Below are 25,661 nucleotides of genomic sequence, written 5' to 3'. Positions count from 1 at the left end.
TAATGTTGTTTTCCAGAGGTAGTGGAAACACCCTAAATGTGTGACTGGTATTTGGGGGAAAGGGAGATTAGGCTGGGGGTGGTGTCCAGGAAGGGTGGTGGGTACGCTAACTGACCCTCTGGGTTAAACTCTCCGGGCCCTAATGCTGCCTGCCCCCCGGCAGAAACATCACAGAGGTCTCAGAAGCGGCTTTGAGGCTTTTCAGGGGCTCGGAGATGATCCTCTGGAGCCCAGGTACGATGATACCTGGGTTTGTCCCGGCCTCACAGTAATGGGGCCACTGGGAGTCTTTCTTCTACAGAAGAGGAAGGTGGGGCTGGCAGGCAGCGGTGGCGAGGCGGGCGCGGCAGGCAGCCGCAGGAGGCCCTGGCCGGCGCTGGGCCAGCCAGCTCTGAACCTCAGAGAGGGCTGCTCGCAAATGAGCTCAGCCCTGGCGTGGTGCCGTCACCCGACAGCCACTGGCTGTTAGGGGCATTTTGAAGTCAGACAAATATATCTCCCAGCGGCCTGGAACGGAGGAGGAAGAGGCACAGAGAATGGGATGGCAAAGTCGAAAGCTGCTCCTGCTGGTTTTGGCAAAAGGGAGGGTGGGGAGAGGTAGGGAAGAGCCCACCCTAAGCCTTACAGATGCTGTCGGGGAGCCCGACCTTCCTGCACCGCTGTTCACCAGGACAGGGAGCTCAGGGTGCGAAGGGACCTAGGTACCAGCCAGTGCAAGGATGCTGCTGCCGGGGCCAGTGCAAGACGGTGGAATCCAGCGCCTCACATCTCTGCTGCAGCTCCTTCACACACCCCATCTTTCCCAGGCTCCGACGGAATTTATCCTCCTCATGCAGCCCTTCAGACAGACGAAGGCAGGGTCCAAAACCTCCCCCTACTCTCCCCCTCCCCCAGACCTTCCGTCTTCTTCATGATGACCGCCATGTCATAATGACTGTCCCTTGGCACCATGACTGGTGAGCTGCTGGGGAAGGAATGTGGTTTGCCTTGTGTTTATGAGGGAAGCATCTCCTCCTGGAAGTCCAGCTTCCCTCTGGCTCTGAACTTCAGGCAAGTTTCTCCCCATCTTTGAACCTTAGTCACCCAGCTGTCAAATGAGGGGATGGACTGGGTGACCCTCAAGTGCCCCTTGCACCTCCCATGCCCAGTGGCCCTCTACCCTCGCCATGCGACCAGAAACCGGACACTGGGCTGATGGGTTCGACCCCCTGTGGCTCCCCCGATGCCTCTGGGGTTGGTGTTGAAGCGAGTTAAAATGATTAGAGGGGCTCAGAGCGCACGGGATAGGAGACAGGAAGTAATACCCCAGGAACCAAAGGCTCTGGAGACAGAGTTGGATCTGTATTAGTTTCCTGTGGTTGCTTGAACAAATGACCACAAACGTATTGGCTTAAAGCGCCACAAATTTATTATCTCACAATTCTGGAGGGTTGGAAGTCTGAAATAGGTCTCACTGGCCTAAAATCAAGGTGTTGGCAAGGCTGCGTTCCTTCTAGAAGCTCTGAGGGAGAATCTGCCGTTTCCTTGCCTTTCCAGCTTCCAGAGGCTTCTGCATTCCTTGGCTTGGAGCTGCTTCCCTCACCTTCAAATCCAGCAAGTAGCAGCTCCCAGTCCCTTCCTGACCCTGAGGATCACCCTTGAGCCTTGCTTTTCCACTTTAAAGGACCCTTGTGATTGCATTGGGCCCACCCACACAATCCAGGATAATTTCCTTATTTTAAGGTGTGCTGATTAGCGATCTTAATGCCCTCTTAACAGCCCCTTGCTGTATCACATCTGTATCCACAGATTCTGGGGGATTAGGACATGTGCATCTTTGAGATGCCATTCTTTTACCTTCCATGAGATCCACACCTCAGCTCTTAAAAAAGCCAAGAAACTGCCCAGGCCTGTAGCCTCATCTGTGGCCACTGACCCCATAAATAGGACGTGGTCTCCGGCTGCACGTTCCCACAGCCCCTCCCTCGTCCACCATGGGTCACTATGCACAATTTATTATAACTACTTTTTTTTTTAAATAGATCTTTATTGGAGTGTAATTGCTTCACAATACTGTGTTAGTTTCTGTTGCACAACAAAGCGAATCAGCCATATGCATACACATGTCCCCATATCCCCTCCCTCTTGCGTCTCCCTCCCACCCTCCCTACCCCACCCCTCTAGGTGGTCACAAAGCACGGAGCTGATCTCCCTGTGCTATGCGGCTCCTTCCCGCCAGCCAACTGTTTTACATTCGGTAGCGTATATATGTCAATGCTACTCTCACTTCACCCCAGCTTCCCCCTCCCACCCCACGTCCTCAAGTCCATTCTCTATGTCTGCCTCTTTATCCCCGCCCTGCAACTAGGTTCATCAGTACCATTTTTTTTTCTTTTTTTAGTTTCCATGTATATGTGTTAGCATACGGTATTTGTTTTTCTCTTTCTGACTTAACTTCACTCTGTATGACAGACTCTAGGTCCACATATAACTACTTGTTTAATAGCTTCCTCCTTAGATTATAACCTCCATGAGTTGGAAACAGGATCTGTCTTGTTCAGTCTTTTACCCTAAGCACATAGTGTATTGGTCAGCATTTAATGTGTTAACAAACACCAGCCAAACCTCAGTGAGTTACATTGTTTTATGCAACGCACAGATTGAATTCAGGTCTGTCCCATGTGTTTTCACATTCAAAGACCCAGACAAAGGCAAAAAAGCAAATAATTGACAAAAATAATACCTTCTACCCCCTTAGGATCTGACAAAAATGTTACCTGCCGGATAGGTGAATAGATGAGCTGCCATCTGTAAAAAGAGGGGAGAATCGGGAATGATTGGCCCATCCCTGTATATGACCATTTCTTTTAATTTTTTAACAAGTTTGCCAGGAGGTCTTATAATTTCTGTCTTCAGACGAAACACCATCATGCTGGAATAAGAATTAAATCTGGTTCTCTCTGGCCCTAACGTCCATGCCCTTCATCTGATCTGTTTTTCCTTGAAGAATTATTTGGAGGACAAGGCGTGCTAAAATGTTGTCTTAAAGGAATGAAGTTTGATGAATATGAATATGTACTGTGGAAACAATAAGGAGCTGATTTATTAAAGCTTTCGAGTCCTGTTTTACAAACATAAGCAATGCTCACAGAAAGAGCCCGAATCCAGGTTTCTCATCCATTCAGATCCTTTCCCACTATGTCTCTCTAGGCCAAGGCTTGACATGTAACTGGTGAAAATTGCATTTGCTTTTCACTGTCTAGTAGGATATAACAGTCAACAATTCAGTAATCCAATTGTCTGGTGCCAATTTCATTTGAAATAATTGCTAATAAAATTGAAAAGAAAACTTCAGCAAATCTGAAAACAGATTACAGCAGAACTCAGTAGCACGATGGGCTGATATTAAATATTGTTTCAGTGCTTGGGATCAGATTTCATATTGAATCTCAGTGAATGCTGGGTCACAGGCTTTGGATGAAAGCCAGGCAGAGTCAGGTGTTCTGTCATTCATGGTACTTGGATCCTGAGCTGGGAGCTGATGCCTGAAGCAACTTACCTGTCTCCACCTCAGGTTCACAGTGATTAAAGATCTGCATTCAAGAATAGCAGTACCTGAAATTAAAGTAATTCTACTGAATATTCCACTTACAGCCTCATGCCATCACTCGTCAATGGCACGTCCTAGGAAGTAAGTATTATTTCCCTCGTATGGCAGAGGAAGAATTTCATTCTTGCCCAAATTCACACAGATGGTGAGGGACCGAGCAAGGATCCAAACCTTGAAGGCTTGTCCGAGGGAGCTGATCATCCTACTGGACCGCACTGCCTCTTAATCTGTCCCAAATATTGGTCGCCATATCATATAACTGAGGGTCAAAGTCGACCTTGGATAATCCTGTTTAGTTTTCTACACTGATTAGTTTAGTTATATTACTGCCACAGTCCACTTCATAAATGTTGCACAGGAAAAGCTGAACGTAATTAAAATAACCAGCTATTGATGTGCGTCTGCAAAGCTGAGCACAAATTGAATTTTTAAGCAACATATCATGTATTATATGCAAAAACATCTCTATTAATTTGTTTATTCAACAAACATTTATTAGTGCCTTGCTGCTGACAGGCACATAACAGACCCTGAGAACAGAGAGATAAATGTGACCCAGCATCTGTTTCGAGAAGCAGAGACCCTAGTGAGGGGAGATGAACCAAGGAAACCAGTGTCATGATGAGGCGCCCCCTCTGTCTCTCTTCTCCTCCCCGCCCTAGACCATCCTCTCTCTGGATTCCTGCCCCAGAGCAGTCTGCAGCCCTTCCCTGTTCTCTGGTTTAGCCAGCGAGGCTGTACTATCTCCAGACAGTGGTTTGCTCTCATCCCGGCTGTGAGGGTCCCCTGACTCTTTGCATAAGTACTTGTTCTCAGCTCACGTAACCCAAATGTCAGTCGTGGTCCCCTGCCCCCGGGAGACCCCGGTGCAAAAATGTCAGCCACGTTCAGATACTTCCCTGGCCCACGGAAATCCACGTGCACCTGTGCAATTTCTGCTAAGCCCAAGAGGCTAACTTTCCTCAGCCTCTAAGTCTCTTGCTTTTTGTGCTGTTCTTACCTACCCCGTGCTGACCCCAACGTGAAAGCAAGCTTGTTCCCCACTTCTGCGTGACACACACACACATACACGTGCACTCCACTCACGGGAAGCACGTATGAGTTTGGTAAACTTTTCTGAAGGTTTGGCAGCTGCAGGAAGGGCTAGCATCGCACACTGCACAGCTTCCTGCAGACCTGTGTCAACGTACACAGAGAGCTCCTCGTCCCCTTCCCTTTCTATCCTTAGTCTCACGTTCAAGCTCAGTCCAGAAACCTTTCCCATACAGTGGCCGCTTGGCCACCCCCCAGGCCTGGGAGTGTCCGTGGTGCTGTCTGCCCAAAGGAAGACAGACTAGGTAAAAAGTCCTAGAGGCCCGGCAAGCGGATGGGTTAGAGGCTGCCCGGGCTGGGAATTCTGGAGTCCGGTGCACCCAGAACACAGTGTGGAGGGGAGAGTTGAGGGTGCCGGTGGACTGTCCCCTTGGTCCCCTGGGAAGGGCGTGGCTGGAGGAGGCCAGAGCAGGTCTTCCCAGAGCACGGGAGCCAGGTTGCCTTGGTCTAAGGCAGTACTGTTACTGTCATTGTCTCCATTCTTACGGATGAGGAAACTGAGGCACGGGGTCTCCTGCCTCCTGCCTCCTGAAGCTCAAGATAATTGCGTGTGTGCGTGTGCGCGCATGTGTGGTGGGTGTAGGTACGTGCGTGCACGTTTAAAATGACTGCTGTCCTCCGTTCCGCGGGCTACACTCTAGGAAAGCGGAAAGCCGAGGGACCGGGGTTGCCCAGGGTAAAGAATCCCTGACCTAACTGTCCTGGGGAAACAGGGTCAGCAGGAGGAGGTCAGGGAAAGTGACCCAGGGGACATGACACAGGGCCTGCGACTTAGGGGAAGGTTAGGGAGAAGGTAGGGAAGGGAGTTTGAGGCAGAGAAAACACCCTGTACAAAGGCTCAGAAGGCTAAGAGCATAATGCTACTTCCTAGAATATCATCATCATCATTTATATTTATTGAGCTGATTACTCTCCACTCTTTTTTTTTTTTTTTTGCGGTACGCGGGCCTCTCACTGCCGTGGCCTCTCCCGTTGCGGAGCACAGGCTCCGGACGCGCAGGCTCAGCGGCCACGGCTCACGGGCCCAGCCGCTCCGCGGCACGTGGGATCCTCCCGGACCGGGGCACGAACCCGCGTCCCCTGCATCGGCAGGCGGGCTCTCAACCACTGCGCCACCAGGGAAGCCCACTCTCCACTCTTCATTACAACCTATAAAGGAGGTATTGCTGTTAATCCCAGTTTTAGGAAAAATAAAACCTGAAACTGAGGTTCAGAGATGCTGACCCAGGTAGTAATAGGATCACCCCGAGGTCAGTCAGCTAGTCAAGGATGCAGCCTGTCTTTTTACCACTCGGCAGGGCTGCCTCCAGCTGGTCATGAAACGTTTGTTGAGCTGGGTTAGTTGGATTGAGTTGGACTGAGAGGGAGGCAGTGGCCAGGGCACCACACACTTGGTCAGGGAAGGGCCCCCCAAACGTTCCCCATGAAGTCCCTCTTAAGGGGCTCAGGACCACCCCGCCCCCCCACACACAGTGGGAAGTGGCTAGTAAATGTCGACTTTAATCTGAACAATTCAAAGTTTGCTTGCTTGACTAAAGTATCTCACTGCTTGTTTTAAGTTAACCACAATGTCAGATTCATTAATATTCAACACAGCTCCCACTCCAGGAGGGCATCTGTGTTTTCCGTATCCTGCCCAGCATACCGCTGAGGACCCCATTTGAGAGCAGCGGTGTGAGTGATGGAGGCCCACGGAGGTACAGGGCGGCTTGATTAGATTTCCCTTCTGAATTAACATTTTCTTCTCTGGTCTTATCTACGCTGATCAAATTAGCTGCCAACTTCCTTCATGTTGAGGGGTGGATGCTACCGGCTTCCACTGGCAGAAATTCCTTTATTCTTCAGCCCCGTGTGAGGCACCCCGATGAACTGCGGGATAAACGTTTCAGAATCGGGCTTTCACCGGAGCTCGCGGTGTTCGTTCGGGTCTGTTCCTTATCTCCTTACCGACTGATGGGAGCAAGGCCCAGGGCAGCCTCCTCCCTCCTGATGAGCCCAGTAGCCCCAACCCAGCCCATTTCCTCCTGTGCCCTACCTCGCCCCGCTGCCTTAACCTAGGAGCTGAGATACACATAGAGACTTCCATTCTGCTCTTCCTCCTGGGTCTCAGGGCCCACCCTGCCCCCTTGGCTCCCTTGCGAGGACAGGCCGCCTGCCTTCTTTGATCGCTTCAGCAAGAGCCTCCGGGCTGTTGTGAGTGATGCTGCTGTGAACATTAGCGTGCAGGTCCCTGTCTGAGTCCCTGCTTTCAGTTCTTTGGGGTACAGATCCAGGAGTGGAATTGCTGGATCATATGGTACTGATCTGTACTTTTCATACCAGACTAAAAGTAGCAAGAATATAAAGTGAATCGTTTTGGATACAATCCTTGCCCAGGGCTGTAGGGCCAAGCAGGGTCGTGCCTATTGTCAGCCAGTGAGGGTCCCTCGCCTGTCCGGTGGGAAGCCCCTGACCCCTTAGGATGGGACATTCAACATCTGTCACCCGTGACGCCTATGTAGTCTTTAGTAAACAGGAAAATGCTTATATGTCCATAAAGTATAAAAAAGCAATAAAAATTGTCTGCGTACAGTGTGATGTCTAAGACCTGAGGAGGGCTGGGAATCTTTGCTAGACCCCCCTTTCAGGGTGCAGCTCTCAGAAATTGGATTGGTCAGATTCCAGGCTGTTGATTGACTGCACCCTGACGGTCAGGACATGAGCGTGACCCCCTCTTCTCTCTCGCCCTTACTTAATAGGATTCTCTTGCCCTCTCCTCTCTTACACCCACGGCGGAAGTAGTAAGAGATTCTCTTGCCTTGACTTGCAGGTGATAGTCAGGGTGTGATAAGATTGGAAATCTGGTTTGGGTTGAGGTGGTAGAAGATCTCTTAGGCTCCTACTTGAGGCCACCTGTTCTAGCCCAGCTTCCCAGAGTGCTCCTTTGGGGTTGGAACCCACATCAGCTGGCAATAAAATATTACATTACTTTTTGCCTTATATTGTTTCTTGTGTCTACAGGTGACCCTTGAACAACACCGAGGTTAAGGATGCAGTCCCCCATGCAGTTGAAAATCCAAGTATAACTTATAGTCAACCCTCTGTATCTGCGATTCCTCTGTATCTGCAATTACGTGTCCGTGGATTCAACCAACCTCAGATTGTGTTGTACGGTCTTATTTATTGGCTAAAATTTGCGTATAAGTGGACCTGTGCAGTTCAAACCTGTGTTGTTCAAGGATCAGCTATATATCTTCCTTATGGATCTCACTGGGAAGGACGTCTATATTTGGACTAAGACTCAGATGGTCCTGTATTCCTTGGCCATTATATCATCTTGATACCACTGAACAGCACCCCAGTCCAGTCTTTATTCCTTTATTTAACATACATTTATTGAGCACCTACTGTGTGACAGGCACTTGAAATACATCAGAGAACCAGGAAGTTGCAAATTGCTAACCTCATTCTAGAGAGAGACGAAAGACACTACATGGAGAAATGAAAAGTAAACTATATAAGATGTCATAAGGTGACATAAGATGTGAATCAAACTTTGCCTGTGCAAATGCCAGGAGCAGGAGGGTGTGAAGAGCAGAGACTGTGGCAGGGGGTCACAGGGATGGTAGGAACGGGGAGGAAACAGAGGGCCAGGTCAGGCAGGTCCTTGTAGGCCTTGTTAGGACTTTGGCCTTGACTCGGACTGAGGTGGGAGCCATCCGAGGTGGACACAACCTAATGTCTACTTGCAAAGGCTCCCCCTGGCTGCAGAGATGAGAATACACTCTAGGGAGGAAGGGCGAAGCCCCAGGGAGGGGTTTGGCGACCCACAGCAATTCACTGAGAGTCCAGAGAGAGGTCATGAGAAGTGGTCAATTCTGGTTTTATTGGGAAGGTAAAGGCAGCATGAGTTTTTGATGGATTGGGTGTGGAGCATCAGAGAAAAGAAATTTCAGCCTGTGCAACAGAAAAAAAGGACTCATCATTGAAATGAAGTGGGAAAAACCATAGGAAGTGAAGTTTTGGAGGGCAAGTCCCTTATACCCCTTAATAAATACATTTTTTTATGTGCATGAGGACTATTTTGGAATTAGAATTGGACTCTGCTTTTTACTAATGGTATAAATATGATTAAATTGTTTAACCTCTTGACCCTCAGTTTCCTCATCTATACAACGGGAATAATAATAACTACCTTACAGGTTTGTAGCATGGATCGGCAATAATCTGGTAAAGTACCTTGCACAGTGCCTGATGCATAGGAGATGCTTTGTTTATGTTAGCGAAATAAGTGCTTGAACAAGTGAAATACCTGTGGGCTTGATAATTAAGTAGGAAAGGCCAGAATTATGGACACTATATGTTCACTCATTCACTTTTTAGTATGCATTTAAAAACACTGGGACTTGTAGAAAACTTTGATTCCTAGTTCATCCCATAATCCACCCAAAGGTGCGTCACTCTGATGGAGATTTTAAACCTGTAAGAAAATGGGAAAGTAGCTGGTGAGTTTCTTGTCCTATCTAGCTTGGCGATGGGCCAGAAAGACAAGGCAGCTATTGTTCTTGTTTCTCATCCAACGTTTCAGACAGAGAAGGCAGTTTGTTGGAGGCAATTATTTAAACCCTTCTTTCCATTTGCATCCAGGGGAGTTTGCAGCTGGCCCAGTTTGTTACCAAGTAATGAGATGGATTAAATGATCCAGTCAAACATAATGATTACTTCCTTGATGGCTAGAGCCCTGTCTTAGTTTTTTTGTTTTATCCCTCATAGCAGCACACCTGTGTAGGTAGAGCAGGTGCTTAACACAGGCGCTGGTAGAATTTTGTTTATTCAGCAAACAGAGAACAATGCAATGCGGAGCCTCAAGTTACAACCTCACAGCTCTACCCTCCAGGTGGTAGAGGTGATAAGGCTCTGATTGTAAACGTGCATTGGAAACCTATTATGTGTCAGACCCTATAACAGACCTGGTTATGACCTTCTCTCTAATCCTCCCAGTGATCCAATGAAGCATTATTATCCCTGTTTTCAGATGAAGACACTGAGCCTACCAGTGTTAGAGGATTTGACTTAAGTTTTACCACTGCTGTGAATCAGAGTCAGGACTTGAACCCAAGTCTGTCCAACACTTTTAATCACACCGTGAAAAGAAAAGACTTGTTCCCACTTGAATGAATATTTTCTCATCAGCCAGCTGAGCACAGTAGAACCAGATTCAAATTCTATAATTCACAGCCAGCCGGTCTAGATTGAATTCAGTTCAATAGCTTCATTGTTTGAGCAACTAGAGGGTGTCAGATGCTGTTCCATGCACTGTGCAGAGGCGAGGAAGACCCTCCTCTGGGGCTGTCATATGGTCTAGGCAAGTTGGGTGCCCTGGACTCATCCTGAGCCTGTAGGTGCTTTGCTGGCTTTGAGTGGGCAAGGTCTGGGCGAGGGTGCTGGAGGGGATTCAGTTTCCATTTCGACCAGGAATGCTGAGATGTTTTGATATTTGGGTGGAATGGAGATAAGGATGGAAAGATGAAGGGATAGGAGAAAGGGAGGAAGAGAGGAGGAAAGGGAGGAAGGAAGGAAAATGTGAGTTACCTCTACCAGGGAATTTCTGTTCAATTTAAAACAAAGCCTTAGCTAGAAAGAATGAAACCACTGTGGTGAAATCTCAGAGAACAGTTAGTGGAAGAAGATGGTATTTGGAGATCTGAGACACACTCCAAAGATAACGAAAATACTCTGATGAGAACTCTGCCTATTTTAAGAATTTCATTGCAGTCAAGTACTAAAGAGAGAGAGAGAAAAAAGAGGGGTCAGATGCATTATGGGAAAAAGCACTTTGTATCAGAAAAATAATGGTGTTGTTATCCTTTCAACAGATCTTTAAATACAATTTGTCCCTTTGCTTAATTAATTGCAGATTGCAGAGAACTTATTTTGTGACAAGACTTTGTCCTAGGAACGCTACCATCTAATGAAATATAGATTATTTCAGACTATTTTAGAAAATGTCTTCTGCATATACAGCCTGATTACATAGATATCAGAACAAGCATGGGTTCCCTGGTTATATCTTTCCTTCCCCTAATTTCACCTTTGTGGATCTTCATTCAGTTGTTTTGTGTCTGTACCTGTTAACACAAAGTTAGAGTTAAGTTGTGTAAGAAGAAAACAGTTTCCAGATATTATGAGAAAACATTTTTTAAAAGGAGAGTGGGAATAACCATAATCCCGTAATGGAATTACTATGATTATTTTATTGTCAGGGGTTCATAATAGGATCAGAAAAAAGGGCAATAGTCAAAGGGTGTCTATTTGAGTGGATTTAATTGAATAAGATCACTGACCTCTAGAGGTAGACAGATCTTAGAAATAACCAAGCCTTATGCTGTGTTTGTGAAGATGAATCAGTTAGGTAAGGGAGGACCGTGATTAGTGGAGAAAGCTCAGACTTTGGAAAGAGGAGACCTGAGTTTCCCCTCATCTCTGTCCCTTGCCTTCTACAACAGTCTTAAACCCTTGGGTCTCTATCTCCCCAACTGTAAAACGAGGACAGGGGACAAAGTGCTCTCCTTCGAGCCTGTCACTTCCCTAAGCACCTGATTTAAGTGGGTCACCTGCTGTTCTTCATTCAGAGCACTTCTCACCATTTGTAATTTCCATATTGATGTGTGAGCTTATTTAATACATGTCTTCCCCAGGGGATGAGCAGAGACCATAACTCGATGAGGATGCAGCCATCTCCCTGGTGCTCCCCAGTGCTCAGCATATGGTACCCAATGAGGTACTGAATGGATAAGCGAATGGACAATTGAAAAATATTCTAATCATTATGGAGGTAGAGACTATAATCTGAATTTCCTGAATAGCTGTTAAAGGAAAAAGAAAAGCAAGCTTTTTTGGCTCACATAGAATTCAATTTTATTCAAATACATGTGGACTTTTCTTTACATAATTGGCTTTCTAGACCTGATGTGTAACAAACTATTAAGTAATTTAACACTTTTTCACACTCTTAGCTGCTAAAAACACAGAAACTTGATGCTTCTCATAAGTACAGGGAGAAATGCCCTGTATTTGAAGCCCTCCCCACCTCCACCTCCTTGAAAATTTTCTGGATAATACCTAGCGGAATTTTCTAGATAATACCTAGAGGAATTTTTTTTTTCTAAATGCTGAAACTGGTTATCCATAAGCAGTATCTTTTCCTTTTGTATTTGAAGCTGCCACGTCACAGAACAAATCAGGCCAGTACAAATCTGTTGGATATGAAATGTATGCAGATTGCTTAAGTAGCACACGTTAAAAAGTGTTTTTTAACCGATTACATGGAAAGACTTGCCACAGACGCATGGCTACAACAGTAATGGGTCATCTGTCCATTTATCCAGCTCACGTGTCCGGAGCAGGAAAACACGGCCCAGGTGGGAGAAGGATGAGTGTTTGGAGGAGGCCGCTCTACAATGTGGAAGCCCCTCACTCTGGGAGCCCAGGGGAGAGACACCTCCCCAGAAAGGGCGTGCTCTCAAGAGGACTTGTCCAGGATGAAAGCAAGGAGCCAGCGGAGGGAGGAGGGTTGGGGAACAGGAGAAGTGATTCTTTAGAATATAGAACAAGGGCAGGAGGACGTGGCTGTCCCGGATCCCGGAGCACAAACATGAAACAGACAATCTGTCATGGGCTCACAGTCCAAGGGGACAGGGACAAGTAAATAGACAAGATGAATGCTTTGATGGGGGAGGTCAGAGTCTGGGCTGGGCTCTGAAATGTGATGAGAAGTCATGGCCATATGTAGACTGAGGCTCTCATCATCAGTTCTGTGGACCGCGGAAGGCTTACAATGGACCTCGCAGGACAAGATGTGAACACACAGAGTGGATAATTCTCAGGAGGAGAGCTTCACCATTTAGTTCAACACCTCCAGCAGCTTAGAAGCTAAATGACCTTTGGCCTCAATTTCTGTATCTGTGAAATAGGAATGGTAACACCCTTTGGTAGCTACTCCACAAAAACTAATTTCAACCGCTCCCCCACCTCAATCCGAAGAATCCCAACATTTTGGCCATCTCCTAACCTTCCTTCTCCGAAATGCATCCTGATTCTTATTCCAGAAAACATGGCCTCCTCCGGAAAAGTACTGTTTTAATTCCGAGATTATTCAGACATTACTTCTGGCTGTGAAGAATAGAGCAATTCACACATGCCAGAATCACGGGAATCATTTTTCTCTCCTCGTTCCCCCTCGCCTCTTATCCAACATCATCCAGACTTGCCAATTTAGCAAATCCCCGGACCCGTGCAATGCACAAAAGGAGATGAAGGAGAACAAGAACGAAAAGGGAGGAAAGAGGGAAAGAGGTGAACTAATCGGGAGTGGGATTCTCTTGATAGTTGGAGGGCGCCTAAGGACATAGGAGGACACCCTTCCAGAAGGAGGTCTGTCAGGGGGGCAGGGGCTTGGGAGACAGGCTGCGGACGCCTGGGCAACGTACTGCCGGACACGCTGCCCATCCTCAGGGCCCCTCTGCCCTGTAAAATGAGGGCAGAGGATAGGATCCCCTCTACCAAAACACCGTGAGGGGTCAAGAGAGCATTCACGGAAAAGGCCCGGGTTAGGGCAAGTGTTCCACTCACGTGATAGCTACTGGGATTATTCTGGATTTGACCGAGTGGTGAAGTGGGAAGGACCCAGGGTTTGCTTGGCTTTGAAGCCTGGCTGACTGGTTATGTGAATGATCCCAAGGAGGCAGTTCTTAATTTTGGAGGATGCTTAGCACCAGGCAGCAGATGCAATCCAGCGTTTATTAAATTGCCTCCTATGCGTAAGCTCTCAGCTTGGTGACGGACCTGAGTTCCTATTTAAAATCTACCACGCTGACTTTATCTTCTTCGTTACTATTACCTTCATTCTCTTTATTATTGACGTTGTAATTTTCCTTTTGCAGATGAGAAGACTGAGCCCCAGGGAAGCGACGAGGCTCTCCTGAGGACCCAGGGCTGGAGAGCCACAGAGAAGGCACTTGAACCGGATCTGGGCGTCTGGGGCCCTTACTGGTTCTGCCTCTACTGATTCTGAAGGCTGACTCCTCTACGTCCTAACAGTTACCTCTTCAGAGGGGCCTTTCCCGGCCACTCCTCCCACGTAAGTCCCCTGCGTCATTCTTTGTCACTGTGCCAGCTCTTCTCCCTTCAGGGAGCTGATCACAATCTGCAATTCTGTGTTCCTCTGTTCACGTAATAATAATATGAATCCATCATTTATTGAAGAAATATTATCCTGATACGATTCCAAGCACTTTTCTTATATTATCTCATTATCTCTCACATTAGTCTTATGAAGTCAGCACTAAGCAATTGACATACGCTATTTTACTTCATTCCATAACAGTGCTGTAAAGGTGACATTAATATTTTCATTGTACAGATAATGGAACTGGGATACGGGGAGGTTAAGTAACTTACTCAAGGTCATAGAGCTGGTAAGTAGCATGTCCGTCTCCTCCACTAAACTCTATGCTTTATGAGGGCAGAGACCCTGTTCCAAAGCCTGAAGCAGACACATAATATACAGTCAGCAAACACTGAGTCAATAAAGAGATGAATACTAAGGAAAAAGAACATATATGAGTTATTAAGTGGTGAGGAGATGTTTCCTCTGTGCTCAGAAATAGCTGCTTTGTCTCTGACCACACTGAGTCCAGGCACTGGTTTAGGTGCTATAGTCTGGGGAGTGGTGTGTAAGAGTGTGTGTGTGTGTGTGTGTGTGTGTGTGTGTGTGTGAGAGAGAGAGAGTCCATGCATGCGCTCCCTTGTGTGTGTCCATTGTAAGTGCAAGCATGTGCATGTGTGTATGTGTGTGTGCCTGTGCGTGTGTGTACGCAAGCATGTCTGTGTGTTTCTGTGTATGTGTGATGGGCTGATGGTTCGAGGTGTGGAAGGTCAGTTGAATGGATCGAGGTGTGGAAGGTCACCACCATGAAGTTCTGAGAGCAGGACTGGAACTTGACCCTATACCACCTCTGCTGCCCCCAACAGAGAAAGGCTAGCCCCAGAAGAGCTGTTGAGCTCTGGGTGCAAAGAGGGGGAGAGGGCATGACAGAAAATGGGTTTACAGAGTCAGAGAAATGTTAAACTTGGATGCTACAAGCAAAAGAGAGCCACTGTAGGTTATGGAGAACCCATTCCATTAATTCCTGGTACGTTCCCCCAAACCAAAATCTGTTTGGCTGGGGTGAGAAGAGACTGGCTAAGCAGGGTGAATAAAGGATTTGGACCTTCATCAAAACAAAGAGCAAAGGAGACCACGGATAGGTTTTCAGCAAAGGAGAAATGACCAGACTTGCATTTGTATGGCTCAGCCTGGGTGCAGGGCAGATAGCAGACAAGGCGGAGGCCAGAGGGCAGGAGGCCAATGAGAGGACTGTGAAGAGGGAGGGAGAGAGAGCGGAGGAGTCTGGGGATGCTTAGGAGGGGTATCAGCAGGAATTGCTGGCAGTCACTGTGGTGGCTGAAGGAGAGGGTGGTGGCCTCCAGGTTTCTGAAATAATGGAGAGGCCGTTCGATGAGATGGAGAACACTGATAAGAGAACAAGGTTTGGGAGGCTGGGGGAGAAAGAATAAAATTAAAGCTATTTGTAAGAGAAAGGCAAAAGTGCAAATGCAATGTAAGACCACAATAATCCTTTAACCAGAGATTTGTTCCTTATAAGGACTTTTAGGCAAATTTGAGGGGTCTGTTATCAGAGTGAACGTGACATCTTGGAGAAACTATTCAATGACTGACAACAGCTGCTTCCCGCACAGCCTCAGATTCTCACCTAATTGTAAAGACCTGTTTAGGAGCCACTTCTCCAGCATTGAGCATCTGCTTGGACTTTACTTGAAGTAAATGGTCCTCATGTCATTAAAACCTACCAGCTTCTTCAGCAGGCATGGCATTATTTCTTTGGAGAATAATGTTCTATTCCTCCCCATATTTCAGGAAATCTAGAAAATAAATCATCAGTGAAAGAAGCAATTAATGTGGGTTGTTTTTTGCTTCATCCACTTTATACAGTCTGTTTGATTATGCACTTAAGATAACCGTTACCATTTACTGGGCCCCTACTGTGTGCCAGGCACTTTATGTGCATAATATTAATTAATCAATCTCAATATTTCTGTAAGGTAGGTATTTACAATCGAGGAAACTGAGGCTTAGAAAAGTTCTCAGTGGTCTTGACTCTTCAGAAATTAAAAGACTCTTTAATGATAAAAAGAAGGAAAGGAGAAGAAAATTTAAGTCACTTGCTAGAGGCTACGACACATCAGGGAGTTGAAAAGCTGGGTTCCAAAGTCTATGTTCTTCCTACTATGCCTCTGAGGCATCAGCCCTTCTTTCATTCAAAGTAAAACAACAGAGCCAGAGCCTTCTTCAGATTAGCACAGGCAAGAAGCATCAATGTGCATTGCTTAGTTAAAAAAAAGACAAACCCTGCTGTACACTTGGTTTCAGATTTGTTAACACTTAATTAGCTGGTACCATCTGTGAAATTCAGTTTCCCAAACTAGTCCTCTCTCAGACTTTCTCATCGTTTATAGACTTAGAGATACAAAAGGTAGAAGGGGGACTTCCCTGGTGACGCAGTGGTTAAGAATCCTCCTGCCAGTGCAGGGGACACGGGTTCGAGCCCTGGTCCCGAAGATCCCACGCGCCACGGAGCAACTAAGCCCATTCGCCACAACTACTGAGCCTGCGCTCTAGAGCCCGCGAGCCACAACTGCTGAGCCCGCACGCCACAGCTACTGAAGCCGGCGTGCCTAGAGCTGGTGCTCTGCAACAAGAGAAGCCATGGCAATGAGCAGCCTGTGCATGGCAACGAAGAGCAGCCCCCGCTCGCCGCAACTAGAGAAAGCCCGCACGCGGCAACGAAGACCCAGTGCAGCCAAAAAATAAGTAAATTAATTTTTAAAAAATCAACTGTTAAAAAAGAAAGGTAGAAGGAAAACTCTTCCATTGACTGAGTAACTGTTGTGTAACTGAAGGAATATTTGATATAGGAATTAACATCCCCATTTTACAGATGAGAAAATGGAGGCTCAAAGAAAGATGAAATAACTTGACCAAGCCATACGCACAAGCTAGTAAGGGAAGGAGTGAGAATTTCATTTCCTGTCTGCTAAATCTGTTGTTGGTGATCAGGAAGTATTGGCAGAGCTTTGTTTTGTTCACAAGATGAAAAATCAAAGCATTCTCAGGCTATCGAATGCCAAAGAGTGATGTCAGTGACTTGTATCAATGAATGGACCTCTTGATTTTGCTGACTTAAGCATTTTCTATCTTTTCCCCTGAACAAACGCAGTTTTGATTTGCTCTTAGCTCCCAAGGGAAAACAGTGTCTCAGACCAGTACTGATCACAAAGGAAATCAATTGGTCAAAATTTGTTTACGGAACTGAGATTATTCTATTTATTCAAGAAGCCTTTCTAAAGCACATACTATGTACCTGGCTCTGTTCTAAGCACTTACAAGTATTAACTAATTTCACCTTCATAACAATCCAAAGAGGTAGGCACTATTGTAATCCCCTTTCTACAAGTGAGGAAACTCAGGCACAGAGATGTCAAGTAACTAATTCAAAGGCACACAGCTAGAGAGGAGCTGGCTCTTTATATTTTGGTCTTAACCACTATACTAAACAGCCCTGTACTTGAACTAGGCTCGGATATTTCTTGGGCAGAAGCAGGGAGCAGTGGCTTCTGTATTGATTTTCCTTTTCCTGAAGAACAGGGAGCCACGCCTCATGAAACCTGTCATATACTTTGTTCCTGGTCAGATGCTCTGTTGTATCTACCCGAACAGGGTAAAGGAGGAAATTCCCACCCTCCCTTTGGAGGAGCCCAGGGAGGGCGCTGTCCATGCTCTCGGTTCTGATCATGTAGGAAGGCTGTGGGAGGGAGCTCAGTATGTATTAAGCGCACAACTGCATCTCAGTGCTTTACTTATAACAGGGTGTTGATGATAAGAGTCACACGTTGTTCTAATCACTTTTCATGTAATAGCTCATTTAATTCTCACAACAACCTTATACAGTGGGGACAATTTTCCTCCGCTGTGTGGAAGAGAAATCTGAGATGCTAAAAGGTTAAGTAACTAGTCCAAGGGCACAGAGTTTTCAATAGCAGAGCTGGGATCTGAATCTAGTCATTCCATTTCCAGAACCTGCACTCTCAGCCACTGTGCCTTCGGCTTCCACAGAGTAGTGAAGGCATAGGAATCTCGTGTCGTTTCATCTCATGTTTGTAACTAGCCAGCGAGACAGCTGCTTTTCCTCCCATGATATGGATTAGAGAGCTTGGTTCAGAGCGGCCTGTTAGCTCGCACTAGGTCACTGGCTAGTGAGTGGGAGAGACATGGTGTAAAATTCTGGGTAAGGGGCTCTAGACCTTTGACACCATGATGCCTCTCTGCCTCTGAACTCTCAACAGAAGCCATGTGTTCACATAACCTGAACGTGGATACCAAACACCCCAAGCAGAAGAGAGAATTAACCGGAGCGCAAATCCAGTAAGTCAGCTCCAGACAGCTAAGGTGAAATCTTTTACTGTAGCACATCGCAAAGTAATTGGGTCATTCTCCTTTTGCATCTCTGGATCCATTCTCCACCCCTTTCAACACAGCTCTCTGCCCTGGCAGGCTGATATCTAGGGAATGCATCAGTTGGGCTTCCCCAGTCTCTGGCTTCAGTTTGGACTCAGTCGATGGGAGGCACCTGCAGGAGAGGAGCGGGTAGAAGACTGAGGTCAAGGTGTGTAGTTCCCTGGCTCCTTCCGGGTCACATCACCGTTTGGCAGGGGTTGTGCTCTCTGTCTGCAGCTGTTGCTTCTACTACAAGTCTTCTCCTACTTCTACAGCTCTTGCAGGTTCTGGGACTTGCCTCCTCAGGCGTAGACTGGCAAGGTTACCCAGACTGCTTAACTCTTCCTTCTTCGTTTCCCTTTGCCCTGCACATACCTTGTAAAGAGCCCCTTTGTGAAGCTCTCTTTACGACTCCTTCTGAGAGCACTGTTTGCTCTTGCCAGGCTTCTAACCAATACACAAAATGATAGGGTGGACAAAAGGAGACACAGAACTCACTCTAGCATGATAAGAGAAAACTCAGAATAATAATTTATTGAGCACTTTCTATGTGGTAAGGGCTGAGCTAAGCATTTTGAATGCGTTAGCTCATTTCATCCTCACAACTGGACAATTAAGTGGTCTTATTGTTGCCCCCATTTTAGGATGAAAGGGAGGCTTAGATTTTAAGTAACTCTCCAAGAACAAACAAGGTCATCACCTTGGTGACATTGAGGTTGGTAGTGTATCTTCTCCTGCTCGGCGATGAGCAGGGGTGTAGTGCGGAGTCCAGGGGATAGGAATTCAGCTTCCCAAGAAAGCCCTCCAAGCTGCAGCTGAGCCCACAGAAGCACCTTTAGTGTCCGTGAGAAGGACCCTCAACAGGAACTACGCTTGCTTTCCATAAAGTGACCCTCCCGGTTGCTTAAGGCACATTTCCTTCCAACACTCTCTTGAGCTGTAGCATCTGCGTCACCTGCACGAAGGAGCTGTTTTCTGCCCAGGCCACCCCTCGTTCTGCCTACCCAGGGAAGCGGCCAGTCCTCCTGCCTTCCCTGCCCTGTCTATCCTGATTCCCTGGACCTTACCCAGCTGCATTCTAAGATGTGACGCAGTAAGTGTATTTCTGTTTTCTTTATTCAGCAAAAAAAAACCCACAAAAAAAACCAAAAAAAACCCACAACTCTGTTATTTTCTTTCTTTAAGGATTCTTTGTGAGTGCCCCTTGGAGCCTGGTGGCGTGAGTAATAATAATTGCAGGTGCCACTTCGGGTAGAGGCTGTCAAATGCCTACCAAATATCCATTGTCCCCTATTCCTTACTGAGGAGCTCCACTTTTGTTGGAGGTGCCAGTGTGCCCAGGTAAAACACTATGTTTACCGGCTCTGCCCTGTGCAGATAAGGGTGTCCATGTGTGATACAGTTCTGGGTAATGACACTTAAGCAAAAGCCATTAGTTGGGGCTTCCAAGAAAACTCCTTAACAGCTGAGCAGACTCGACAGGTGATGGTCATTTTCCCTTTAGCCCCTTTGCTCCCCCCTTTTCCCTGCCTGGAGTGAGGTCAGATGTCCAGGGTGTCATGGGGATAACCCATCCTGCCACCCTAAGGTGGGTGGGGCAGAAAGACTGAAGGAGCCTGGCTCACTGATGACATTTTGTAGCCATTGCACCAGCCCCGGGCAGCCTATTTTAGGCTTCACGTGGGGTGAGACCAGGACACACCTCTTTGGTTAAGCAGTTGACAGCTGCGTTTTCTATTCCATGCCCCTGAATCCCTTCCTCTGATGTACGCTGCCTGATACCATAGCTACTAGTCACATGTGGCTAACAAGCACATGAATTAAGGCGAGCATTATGAAGAACCAGTGTTGTTATTTAATTTTAATTAATTGAATTTGAATTTTAAAATGCAAGCAGTGTTAAATACTTTTCCATTAAACACAACTCTCCATTTATTTTTTTTTTTATTTTTTTTAATTTTTTTTTTTTTGTGTGTGTGTGGTATGTGGGCCTCCCTCTGTGGTGGCCTCTCCCGTTGCGGAGCGCAGGCTCAGCGGCCACGGCTCACGGGCCCAGCCGCTCCGCGGCACGCGGGATCCTCCCAGACCGGGGCGCGAACCCGGTTCCCCTGCATCGGCAGGCGGACGCGCAACCACTGCGCCACCAGGGAAGCCCGCAACTCTCCATTTAAATGTAGGACCACATTTTACTTCAACTGCTGAAAATTTTGCTTCTGGATTGAGATGTGCTGTAGGTGCAAATACGCACGTTTTCATAGTATAAAATTTTGTAAATAATGTAAAATATCTCATTAATATTTTAAAAAATATGGATTACACGTTGAAATAGTATTTCATGTTGAAATGTATGGTTAAACCATCTTATTAAAATAAATTCCACCTGTCTCTTTTCACTGTGCTGATGTGGCTGCTACAGGAAATTTACAGTTACGCCTGTGGCTCATGTTATATTTCTGCTCTATGGCTACTCCAGCCATTCCGTGCCCATTGAGTGCCAGCTCTCTGCTAAGCGCTTTACGTACATTTACCTCAAGGAGATCCTAAAGGAGCTCTTTGTGACGAGAGGTATTCCCTTCATTTTACAAGTGGGGAAAGAGAGGCTGGACGGGGCAGCTTTGCCCAGAGCACCCAGCTGACTAGTGGCGGAGGCCCAAGCCTCTGTTTGTCTCCTCAGCTGGTGGCTCCAACCATCACCTGCTCAAGGGCAACTTACCAGGTCGAGCTGGGCATGGATCACTGTGGTTTATACATCCTCAGTTGCTGCAGGTTGGCAGACCTGTTACCAGTGAGCGTGGCTAGGGAGACCAGGAGAAAATTGACGACCAGGGTAAGGTCTGACAGAGGAAGCTGGAACTTCCCCACATACCAGCTGCCATCCGAGGCTGGATCAAGTCCACCAAGATTGCCTGAGTGCACCTGGCACCCTACTCCCCTCCCCTATCAAGAGCAAATAAGAGATTTTGAGGTGTCCCATATCACCCCGGTATAAACCCAGACAGGGTAGCAGTGAGGGATGAGATTTGTGGGAAGGCTAGTGCCATGTTACACAGAACCCAAAGAAAAAAAATCCAGAAACACTTAGGAAGTCCGCAGATGGGATACTGACAAAAGTCCCCATTTGTTTTGAGAAGAGATGTTTTCTCATGTAATTCAATGTACATGAGCATACAACTTCAACTTTATGTCCATTTTTCTTCCTCAGCCATTTTTGGATAAGATTATCTTTCCATTTTTTAGCTACAGGAAAACACAAACACAAGCTGGCATTTTTATATGAGACCAGGATGTGTTTACTTTTGCAGTGGACTCTAAAAATGTCATCACCCCCTTGGTAGCTGCTTGGACACTAAAGGTACCTTGACACTTCCCAAAATATTTTGTTTTGTGGTCATTTTGCCGAACTCAGACATGTGCGGTTTTATTGCAGAGTATTCTGCTAATGTGGACGGAATTGTTTTGCGTGTATCTCTATGCATACTGGGAAGAAAGAGTGGGTTAGGAGATGGACATAGATCTTTTTACTACTGTGGTAGTAATGTTTTACATTTCAACAGCGCCTTTCAAATCATGGCATCTTATAGAGCACCAGAGGTCGTGATCACTTGATGCATTGTTGAAATATAGCAAGTGCTTTGGCAGTGCAGCATAACATATCACACTTTTGGTCCAGGAAGTAGAGGATAGAGGGCTGCTGTTGCATAGAGGAAAACAATAAAACACATTTCTGTGATGGTTATATCTAGGAACTTTTCAGAGCACTTTTTTGGGGTTTTCTCTGCAAATCTTTATTGTTCTCATCGGATCTCAATAAAACAGGAAGAGAACAGCTGCTATTAGCGCACCTTTTACAAGCTCAAAAATAGAGACAGAGGAGGATTTGGATCTTGAAAAGATTACCAAGTCAGGCTGTGATGGGGTCAACTACATTGTCCCTCTCCCTTCTTCTCCCTGGCTCCTCTGTCCCCGCCTGACGGTGCCACAGGCCAGCCAACTGACCATGGGCATGTCAATTCTTATTTTCCATTACTGTTTTCTTGAGTGTTTATCTTCGAAATAGAGAAAGGCTGAGCACAGAGAAACGTCCCTCCTTTAAGCCTTCCTTATTCTCTTTCTCTGTCTCCTATTCTATGTGTCTTTTGCTTTCTCTTTTTTCTTTTTGTTCTCATCTTCTTTTTCTCCCTTTCCCCCTCTCCTTTCCCCTTTTTCTTTACCTCCTACCTTTTTCACTCTCTTTCACCTAAGATCATACTCCTCTGTCCCCTTTGCTGGGAACGAATTAAAATCCTATGTGAGGTTCCCTTTTGGTGGAGACCAGGTTCAACGCGGGGGGTTGTCAATCTGGTTCAACACAAACTTTGGGGGGCATGTGCTTTCACACTTAGCCACTAGGGGGCGCCTGCGCAATATCTGTGGTTTTATTAGCTCCTGCAAGAAAGTACCAGGATGGCTCCCTTCCTGGAGAAAGAATAAAGTGGCTGGACTCTAGCCGCTACAGGAACTGGATTTTCCATCCACCAACTAGCAAGAGAAGGAAACAGGCTTGTAGGGAACATGGATACAGAGACAGGATAGGAGTCTTCAGGTACGTGAGTGACTGGGCTGAAAGGTTTGATCCCATTCATCCTTAGACATGGCTGGAGTGTGTGTGTGTGTGTGTGTGTGTGTGTGTGTGTGTGTGTGTGTGTCCAATTCTCCACTGAATACTTTTGGGTCACTTAAATGTTCTGAGCAACTGTTTCTTCATCTCTAAAAACTGGTGACTTGTGAGCTAGCAGATCTCTGTGGTTCCTTCTAGTTGTATTTCTATATCTTGAATGCAGGAGGTTATGGAAGGTTGGTTGAATAAAGTAGGAGAGAGCCACCAACAGACTAGCCAGTCCTCGGTGAAGGCGTTCCTGATTTATGGATGGACTTTGAACTTTGCAAAGGCTCCCAACTTTGAAGAGTTCCTCTGTGCCCTCCTCCACGTGTGCTAAGCCTTTTCAGTCATTCTCAAGGTTGCAAAATGCATTTCCTGCTGTAACTGACTGGATCCGGGATCACAGTGAACATTTGTGGTGCCTTTTTCTCCCTGACACATGAATGACTGATTTCCAGGTAAGGCTGTGCCATGTTCTGGTGCTTGTCTTACACAACAAACTCATTTACCTCTGGCATTTTTCTATGAGACCAGGATGACTGGTCGCTGGGAAGCGGTGCTGTTGGGGGACTGCATTTCAGGAGAAGTGGACTTGAATGAGTGTTGAGTACTTGCTGTGAACTGACCGCCCGGCTGGGCACTGGGGCTGTGGAGGTGAGCAGGCTCCGAGGACAGAGTGGTGGCAAGAACGGCCCACACGTGCCCGTTAGCTGATGTGTTAAGTGTGAACAGGAGCACTTAACTGCTTAAATGCTGGTGGAGTGTAGAGGAGTGAGGCTCAAAACGCTTTAAATGCCATCAGTGCATATGACAAGCTTAATGCTTCAGTTGAAACCTCGCAGAATCCTGGGAGGTTGGTATTTCCTCTCCCTGTGCTCAGAGATATCAAGTAGTTGGCTCAAGATCACACAGCTAGTAAGCAGGAGAACCGGGGGCCAAATCGAGGTCTCTCTGGCCCTCAGGCCAGTCAGATTTAGACACCATCACCCATGGCACTGCCGGGTCTTGTGGTAACTGGGATAGGAGTCACCTTTTTTTTTTTTTTTTTTTGGTTGGTACGTGGGCCTCTCACTGTTGTGGCCTCTCCCGTCGCGGAGCACAGGCTCCGGACGCGCAGGCTCAGCGGCCATGGCTCACGGGCCCAGCCGCTCCGCGGCACGTGGGATCCTCCCGGAACGGGGCACGAACCCGTGTCCCCTGCATCGGCAGGCGGACTCTCAACCACTGCGCCACCAGGGAAGCCCCCAGGATTCACCTTTTTTAAACAAAAGGAATAGGAAGCTTGTAGTATGAGCAGCAGTTCAGTACAAACATGACAGTGACCTCACAGACTCTCTTCACGTTTGTTATCCTCTGATGACATGGAGTTTCTTTGGCTGTGTCTGACCCACTGCTGTCACAGAGGCCGGGGTAGTGTTGGCCATCTTTCTCCAGAGGTGGGCATGGTGGTGGTGAGGGTGACAGGCGGGGATTCTGGCACACACTGCCATGTGGTGGTTGGCTGGAGCTGGAGGGACTTGCCGTGGGAGCAGTGCAGTGCCTGAGATGGCCCAGTGACACCTGGCGAGGTTGATTTGGGAAGTGCCCCTCTGTCTCTGATGCTGAGAGGTTGTCTCCTGACTTGTGGACGTGAGGAGAAAGGGTAGCTGGAGTTTCTTACTGCAGCGTTGGGCCTCCGGTCCAGGGCAGACACAAACCATGCAGATGGAGTAAGTGGCCCAGTGCCTCTGGCTTGAAGAGGCTTTGGAGAAGCCTGTTTTGTGCACGGCTAGTCCTTTGTACCCAGCGTGGTGCGTGCACCAAGCCTGTGCTCAGCGAGCCCTGGTGTGTGCCTGCAGAGATCTCTGTCTGGCCCGGCAGTCGTTAGACCTGAGTTGGAGCACTACCTATAGTTGCTTGAAGAAAACCCACGACCTTCCCCAAGCCCTGATTTTCTCATCTTCAAAGGGATCAGAGGGTTAGTGCCTGCAGGATGGCCATCTCAGGAAGACCAGCAGAGTCTGGTCAGTAAGGCGTGGAGGTGCCCCGCAGCCAACAGCTTGGCCAGGTTGGTGGTTGGGGATAACTTCATGAGCATCTCACAGAGACATTTGTCTCCTTTCTCCCTGGAGAGTCCCACACGGATACTTGCTGTGCTGGGCACCTGCCCTCTTGGAAGGCTCTGTGAGAAGGAGGGGCCGGAACAGAAGATTCAGTGCTTTGCTGTCAGCTTCCCAGTGTACAGCCCTCCTCCCCAGCTGCTGGGGAGACATGTCTGCCAACTATTTGGATGCGGGAGGGATGGGGTGTCCAAGACTGCTACCTGGGAGGGCAGGACAGGGAGGGCAGGGAGAGGAGGCTTTGGAGTCCCGTGGGCCTGGGATCCCTCGCTGACAGCGGTGGCACTTAAGCGAGGTATTAAACTGCTCTAAGCCTCGGTTTCCTCATTTGTAAGTGCTGATAAACAGTATCTTCCCTCAGGGTGTTGAGAGAACTGAAAGTATTGGTACAAAGCCCCTGGCCTCCCACCTGGCACGTAGTAAATGCTTAATAAAAACAGCAACTACTCCAGGGCTGGACTGGGGCAGAAGGCTGGAATGGAAAGGAGGGTCTTAGACCAAGTGGTGAGGGGAGCAGCTGAGCATCTGGTCCCCCTTACGGATCCCAGACTCTCTCCTTCTCCCTTCCTCCCCCGAAAAGTGGCTGCCAGGGAATCACACCCTAGAATGTAAATCCTGTGTTGTAAGGCATGGAAGCCAGAGGTCTGT

At 47.4% G+C, this 25,661-nt stretch overlaps 1 long non-coding RNA gene across 1 annotated transcript in view; it reads left to right on the top strand.

Annotated features, from left to right (window-relative positions):
- The window catches only part of LOC112066409 (uncharacterized), a 370,823-nt gene extending 357,007 nt beyond the window's left edge, over nucleotides 1-13,816 (top strand). Inside the window, exon 4 of the long non-coding RNA XR_003683400.2 lies at nucleotides 13,603-13,816. This is a non-coding gene — a long non-coding RNA (uncharacterized lncRNA). The remainder of the gene's footprint in view (nucleotides 1-13,602) is intronic.
- The last annotated feature ends 11,845 nt before the right edge of the window (nucleotides 13,817-25,661 follow it).

Source organism: Physeter macrocephalus, chromosome 15 (genome assembly GCF_002837175.3).
Source record: "Physeter macrocephalus isolate SW-GA chromosome 15, ASM283717v5, whole genome shotgun sequence".
NCBI lineage: Eukaryota > Metazoa > Chordata > Mammalia > Artiodactyla > Physeteridae > Physeter > Physeter macrocephalus.
This window is presented reverse-complemented; position numbering and strand designations above follow the sequence as displayed.